This window comes from Lactuca sativa, chromosome 7 (assembly GCF_002870075.4).
Source record: "Lactuca sativa cultivar Salinas chromosome 7, Lsat_Salinas_v11, whole genome shotgun sequence".
Classification (NCBI taxonomy): Eukaryota; Viridiplantae; Streptophyta; class Magnoliopsida; order Asterales; family Asteraceae; genus Lactuca; species Lactuca sativa.
This window is the reverse complement of record NC_056629.2, coordinates 202400299-202408423: the sequence shown is the minus strand read 5'-3', so window position 1 is coordinate 202408423 and position 8125 is coordinate 202400299.

Below are 8125 nucleotides of genomic sequence, written 5' to 3'. Positions count from 1 at the left end.
ATTAAATCATACTACTTGGAATGATTCTAGTACAAATCAAATTCACACATTCTAACACTTCCAAGCTTATGAGAAGTATTGAATGTTGTTGGTAAAATTCACACAAAGCATAATGCAATCTTTCCACCTATTCTCAAAATTTGTTTAGATTAGGTTAGTGTAACACTCTAAAAATTTCAACCAATTTAAACTATTCAAAAACAACCCAGTTTCATAAAGTTATTACAAAAAGGTTTTCAATACAATTATTATCAGAGTCTTCCCAGAACCACATCATAAAACATAATCATGAGGAGCGGTACGATCACGCCTTTGCCTTGCCACGGTCTCCTAAAGAACCTGAAAAACATTAAACCATAACTGTAAGCCCGAAAGCTTAGTGAGATACCCCCAAAACACCAACCACATATACCATACATGCACAGCATGCAATATCATAACAGAACACAGAACAGCCATGCACTCCGGGTCTAATGTGTGACTGGTCCGCCGTATCGGGCCTTCAGCCCACCTGTCCACCCTCCGAGTTTAGCCATATACATCGAGTCTACAGTGTGATTGCTCCGCCTGCACCAGGCCTTCAATCCACCAGGTCCACTCTCTGAGTCTACAGTATGACTGGTCCGCCAGCACTAGGCCTTCAGTCGTCCTCGTCCACTCTCCGAGCCTCGGTACGTCTGGTCCGCCCTCTTGGGGCCTACAGCTTATCCGGACCGCTCACTGGGCCTTCGTGATATCCGGTCCGCCCTGGGTATGTTGGCCTACAGCACAAAGCAGGACCCACCTCAACCCAACCCCAGTCCAACAACCATGTGCACATAAACATTCAATCATATAACAATTCACATCCAATCAAACCGATCTAGCGGATCACATAACATAGCATCATCCTAACCAGGATTCCGACCTAACCGGTTACCGGCATAGCACCATCCTATATACCAGGATACCGACCTTAACCAGGTCTCTAACACATACCATCCTAACTACCAGGATGCAAACATAGCAAAACAATAACATAACAACGATACCCAGATTACAATCCGATAAAGGGTCGGCCTTGGTGCCGCAGACTGTAACATCCCGGAATATCAGAAGTAGAGTTGAAGGGCTAAAAGTGTAAGTGGGAAAGGGCAACTCGGCGAGTCCACTAGTGGACTCGGCGAGTAGGGTCACGACTCTGGTCGCGTGTTAAGTAACCAACTCGGCGAGTAGCATGGGTGGACTCGGCGAGTTGGTGCTGCGTGGAGAAAACCCTAATTTCGGAGGTTGAGCCCTATATAAAGAACATAACACTTCTTCCCCAGCCTCTTTACCTTCCCTTTGAATTCCAGAAACCCTAAATCTGTGTGAGCCTTCCTTGGTGAGAGATTAGAGCCTTGGAGGAGGTAATATTGGAAGGAAATTGAAGAGCAAGAAGAGTGGAGCAAGGGGATTTGCAGAGAATTGGTTCATTCATTAGTGGGAGCCTTCATTTGAGGTAATAATCTTCTGTTTGATCCTTTGTGCATCTAGATCTATCATTATGGGGGGTTTTGGGGCATAAATGAGGTCCATCTCAAGTTTGGTGTAAGATCTGAGGTTGCTACCTCAGATCTAGGATGTTAATGATCCAGAAAGCCATAAAGTCCATGCTCAAGAGTTGTTGGTGTAGTTCTTTTGTCCCAAACCCTAGCCCTAGAGTGTAAAATGCCTAGATCTCCTTGGATCCACGTAAAGTTTGCCACTTTACGTGATGGATGGCTTGTAGAAGGTTAGATCTATGGTTTAGAGCTTCTGCATGGCTTGGAAAGCCTCTGTATGGTTTCGGATCTAGGGGTACTCGGCGAGTCACAAGGGTGTAATCGGCGAGTTGGTTGAAGATAGACTGAAACTCGACGAGTTGGAAGAACAACTCGGAGAGTTGAATGAAGATAGGCAGGAACTCGGCGAGTTGGTTGCAGATAGCCTTGGACTCGGCGAGTTTGTTCTTGGACTCGGCGAGTCTGGTCGTGAGGTCCTAACCTTTCTTCTGGTTGAGCTGTGAATCGGTGAGTGAAGGAAAGACTCAGTGAGTCGAGTGTGAAAGGACTCAGAGTTGTTGGACTCGGCGAGTCTCGGGGTGACTCGGCGAGTTGAGTCGTGCATTGGGGAAGTTCTGTGCAAGGGAACACGGCGAGTCATCGGGTTGACTCGGCGAGAAGAGTCGGTCAGGGGTTGACCTTGACTTTGACTTTGACCAAGGGTTGACCAGTCGCTTTCCAGGGGCATTTTGGTAATTGTTGGCATTTGTTTTGAGTTCAGTGTTTTGGTGTTGGCCGGTGGTGGAGATCGTATCAATGGTCAGAGCAGCATGGGTTTATCTGTTCAGTCGGCAGTTGCGAGGTGAGTTATTCTTACTATATCAATAAGGTCTACGGCACCAAGGCCGACCCTTTATCGGATTTTGATACGGGTATCGTTGTTATGTTATTGCTTTGCTATCTTGCATCCTGGTAGTTAGGATGGTACATGTTAGAGACCTGGTTAAGGTCGGAATCCTGGTATATAGGATGATGCTATGCTAGTGACCGGTTAGGTCGGTATCCTGGTTAGGACGATGTTATGCTTTGTGATCTGCTAGATCGGTTTGATTGGATGCGAATTGTTATATGTTTGAATGTTTATGCGCACGTGGTTGTTTGGACTGGGGTTGGGTTGAGGCGGGACCTACTTTGTGCTATAGGCCAACATACCCAGGGCGGACCGGTTATCCCGAAGGCCCAGCGAGCGGTCCAGTTAGGCTGTAGGCCCCAAAGAGGGCGGACCAGACGTGTCGAGGCTCGGAGAGTGGACCAGGCCGACTAAAGGCCCAGTGCGGGCAGACCAGTCATACTGTGGAGTCAGGGAGTGGACCAGGTGGATTGAAGGCCCAGTGTGGGCGGACCAATCACACTGTAGACTTGATGTATGTGGTTAGACTCAGAGGGTGGACCAGGTGGACTGAAGGCCGGTGCGGCGGACCAGTCACCCATTAGACCCGAAGTGCATGGCTGTTCTGTGTTCTGTTATAATATGGCATGTTGTGCTTGTACGGTATTTGTGGTTGGTATTTTGGGGATATCTCACTAAGCTTTCGGGCTTACAGTTGTGGTTTAATGTTTTTCAGGTTCTTCGGGAGACCGTGGCAAGGCAAAGGCGTGATCGTACCTGTCACACCCCAAAACCAAGAACGGCGAAAACGTTCTGGGGCGGAGGACGTCATGTACAGTATCACAACAATGAAAAGTAGTAAACAGGTAACAACGTCATCCATTGCATTAATAATATAATTATTATACAAGTGTGTTCTGTCAAATTTTGATAAACACTAAACCATAAATCAATATGAAAGATGAGTCTTGAACGAGCTCCATGTTCCTTTCTCCTTACATCGGTACCTGTCTATGATCACCTGAGGATACAAGTAATTTTGAAAGCGAGTATCAGCTTTGAAGCTGGTGAGATCATAAGTATTTTAGTGTCTTAATTTGTATGTAAGAATTTGTAAGTTTATGAACTGTAAGTATAAAAATGTTTGTAAAACAACTGTAAACGTTTGAAAAACCCTAGAAATCCCTATGATTCCTACTATTATATAAAGTGTGTCTTCTACCAAGACCTAACTGTTCTCAATGTAGTCTTCTACCAAGACTTAACTGTTCTAAATGTTCTTTTCTTGTAAAAGTGTGTAACTTTCCCAAGTGTAACTATCATTTACAAAATATAGTTTTTACATTGAATGTTTAATTGAAATGATCACTAAAATATGAAAAGGGGAAATTAATGTAGTACTGTAGTGTTGTATTATAGGAACTACTGCTATACTAACTACCTTAAACCGGATTTATATTAAGGCATCATGTGATTAATTGTACCATACTATCGACTGGATAAACAACGACAAATGTAGGTCGTAAAAAGAAATGATGTTTGGCACCCGCAGACCTGCAGGTCCGGCTGTACCTAGCAGCAAGGTGTAGGATAGTCAATCTAGTATAGATCTATACGCAAACTCACGCTCTCCCTTCAAGAGACTATGGCTACAACTCGGGCCCTGACATTTAAGTCATGCTCCGATTCATATCACAATAATTAACGTATTCATGTATACGTAATGTGATGAACTGTTCTAGTATAGTTGTATATGTTCTCTTTCTAGTATAGTTGTCTATGTTCTCCTTCTAGTATAGTTGTATATGTTCTCTTTCTAGTATAGTTGTATATGTTCTTCCTCTAGTATAGTTGCATATGTTCTCTTTCTAGTATAGTTGTATATGTTCTTCCTCTAATATAGTTGTATATGTTCTTCTCCTAGTATAGTTGTATATTTACTCATAGTAATGTAATGTATATGTTCTCATAGTAATGTATGTTCTCTCTATCTATAAAGTATTGACTCATGAATGAACTGACTCATTGTATGATATCACATTCTAGTAATAGTTCTAGTATCTTCCTAAACTACCCATATGGTAGTTTACTAGTAATCTAACTGGTACGTATGGATATGGATGTATACCCTTTCTACCCAAGGGCATGGGATGAACTGGAAGGGCCTTTATGACTATATATGTACATATGTTATATAACTAATATTTAAACGACCTTCGGACGAGTACCCGATATCCCACCAGACCACATCTCAAGCGCGAAAAGGAAATAGGGTGGATAGCCTTCCTAAGTCTTTTAAACATTTATTATATAACTATACATATAGAGGCATGCAATTTATAATATAAAAGCATAAATAAGTTTTGTAAAACCTTTGAACATAATTATTATCTTAAGAGAAGATCGACTTGATGTCAATCTATAAAACGGTTTGAAGGCATGGGTTTGATAAAACAGTTGAAGTATAAGGAAACATTTGTTCGAAAAACAATTGTAAATAAGTTTGAAATAAAACATACAGAGTAAAATGTACAGTGTAATAAGGAGTTTTAAACATATAAAATGTTTATGAAAATCATTTGAAGGAAACTGTTTGGTAAAACGGCTAATGAATAGCCAATCATTTGAATGCTACTTATTAATCACATATGATTGATATAATAATTAGCATAATTCTACTTGTATCCCCCCCCCCCACAAAACATTTAAAAACTGTTAAAACATTGATTAAGGGGTATGAACTCACCTGTTGTGGGTGATACGGATGAACTGAAGAGGTAGGACTGCTAGGTGTCAAGTGGAAACTTTAGACACACACAATGATCCTAATTACATATGAATACATATGTATATAAACAATTAGTGATTATAACACTAATTAAACATGTATAAATATCCTAATGCGAGGAAAACACTTTTGGTCAAGTGCTAGGAGGCTAATGGGTTGCAACAAAGGAGTGCAAGACCTCTAATGCGAGTTTATGGTCAAATGACACATGTTTTGGAGTTCACGGACCTGGAGAGTAAACTCCTGGCCGTAAACTCTATCTTGGGTCACTAAATGAGGCTTAACTTTATTACAACTCAAGTGGTGAATTGCTTCAAGGCTTAAACAAGTGTTTGGGCTTCCTTTTAACTCCAATTAGGAGTTCACGGCCTTGGGACCACTCCCCCATGAGTTTACGGCCGTAAACTCATGGTAAGGAGTACCATTTGATGTTTTTGAGGTTTACAAGTCCCTAAATTAACTAGGAACTAAACTAGGCATTTGTACTTGGCTTTAGAAGAGTTTATGGCACCATTTGGCACCATTTTATGGAGTTCACGGCCCTAGAACCTTTTGGGCTGTGAACACCTTACTCTTGGTGTTCTAATGGTGTTAGCTAGTCCTAAACTCATTAGGGTAGATGTCTAAATTCAAGCCTAAGCCTTAGGAAGTGTTTGTGGCATCAAAACACCCCTAACTAGAGTTTTCGGCCCATGAACCATTTGGCCATGTGTTTGCGGCCGTGAACACCCCTAGGTGTTGGTATTTTGATTGTTTTGGGTCTTAGACACATCAAGGTAATGTGATATGCTAGTCTCTTGGCTAAATGAAGGCATTTAGGGCATTTAGGGCATTTTGGCACTTAAACATGGAGTTCACGGCCCATGAACCTCCTTGGCCGTGAACTCACTTTCATCCCTGTTTCTAATTGATTTTGGTGTCCTAAACATGTAATGGAGGCTTCTAGTTTGAGTTCCAAGGCTTTGAGGGGCATTGGGAAACTTTTGGCCCTTAAAATGGAGTTTACTCCCCAAGTGTTCTTGGGCGGTAAACACCCAAATCTTGGGGTTTTGGTCCGATTTTGATGTTTCTAAACACAATCTAAGCTATATAATAAAACTAGATCGAAGTACTCACAATTTGGGATAAAAACCCGAAGATCCGTGAGAGAGAATTTGGCTTTTCTCTAATTGGAAAAGTAACTAATGAACTATTTTGGTTCAAATTTCTATATATAGTCCTGAGATTTTTGGCAGAAAATATTTTTATTCTCGGAATGAACTTTAATATCCTAGAGTATTGGAATAACAGTGTTGCACAAAACCCTAGTGCATCCACTCTCCTGATATCTCCTTAATTGTAAATCCAGAAAAACTGCCAAACTTATACCCGAAGTCTGAATTTTCACTATAACTGTTCTACTTCTATTGGCTTCAAATGGTTTGTACATAATGGAAATTTCGGGTTGTCACATCATCCCCCTATTAAAGGGAATTTCGTCCCGAAATTAGAATTTAGGCAAGGAAGTAGGTACGAATGATCGAGTCGTGAGGAGGAAACGTCCTAATCGATTGGTTCTAGCGCACCTAAGTGAAATCGGTTTCTCGGTTGGCATTCCAACGAACCTTCACTAACTGGCGACGGCGTCACTTCATCCGCTTGACCTCTTGGTCGAGGGTCACTACGGTTCTAATACGAAGGCGAGGATCTCGACGGAAAGGTATGGTTTCACGTTCGAGACGCGAAGAGTAGAATGTACGCTACTGAGTTCGCGGAGTAGGTCTAGTTTGCGACATACAGGACTGATTCTGGTAAGAATCTCAGAGGTCCTGTCTATCATGGATTTAGCTTTCCACGCTTTACAAAGCATATTAATATGTTCCCGAGTGAGACTTCCTAAAGAATTTGGTCTCTCACTTGGAATCTCCAAAGTTTCCTTTTCTTGTTTAACTTCCCAGTCAAGGGCCACTCCTTGATGGGTCAAGGTCGAAAGGGTTTCTGTAATTTACGAGGAGTTCTGGATGTACTATGACAGTAGGTCGGTAAGACCTCAAATTTGGTGAATGACTGTCGACGTCTCTGGTGTCGACAAATTCTCAACGGTTTTGACAATTTGTAAGAGTACTCAAAATTTCCCACATCACTAACAGTGTGTCATAGGAATTTTGACTCTTCAATTCCAAAACTCGTGCCTAGAGAACTTCGCGAAAAGTTCCTCTGAAGGAAATGGTTCCATGGGTTTCTTCTTACTACGAGGGTAGATAAGTAAGTCATTACATGAAGAAATGACGAACTGATCCAAGTAAGAAAGACATACCCTACTTGTTTAGCTCATGAAAGCTATGGGCGTATTGGTCCTATCCGAAGGGTATCACTACGGACTCGAAGTGTCCGCACTGAGTTCGGAAGATAGTCTTCCGGACATCCTTCCCTAACACTCGAACTGGTGATATTCGGATATCAGATCCATTTCTGAAAGTAATTCTTTCCTTGCGTTTTCTCAACCATTTCATCTATGCGAGGCATAGATAATGATTTCTAATGAAAAATCTTGATGGAGTACTCGATAGCCGAGGTACATACAATGCGATCCGTCGATCTCTGGAAGAATATGATCGGGGTTCTCTAGGGTGAGAGGTCTAGTCTTCTAATTCTATTTCTGTGTAGTTCGTTAAGTTGTCTGTACCGTTCTGGAATCTCCGTAGGTGTTTAGACTATAGGGCGATCTGTTTACAAGAGTCGTACTGGGTTCTAAGTTTGTTCACATGACGATGCGATTACTCATAGGCTTAGGCAGTTCACCGTCCTGAAGTTCATATTAGAATTCATACATGTTTTCACAATCACAATCTCGTGTATACGAGTCGTATATAATTAAGATTGAAAAGGTAGTCGAATAACTGATTCTTCTTTAAGCTCAATTCCTTTCGAGGAAAAAGAAGTTAAAGCGGAATCATCAATTCTAAA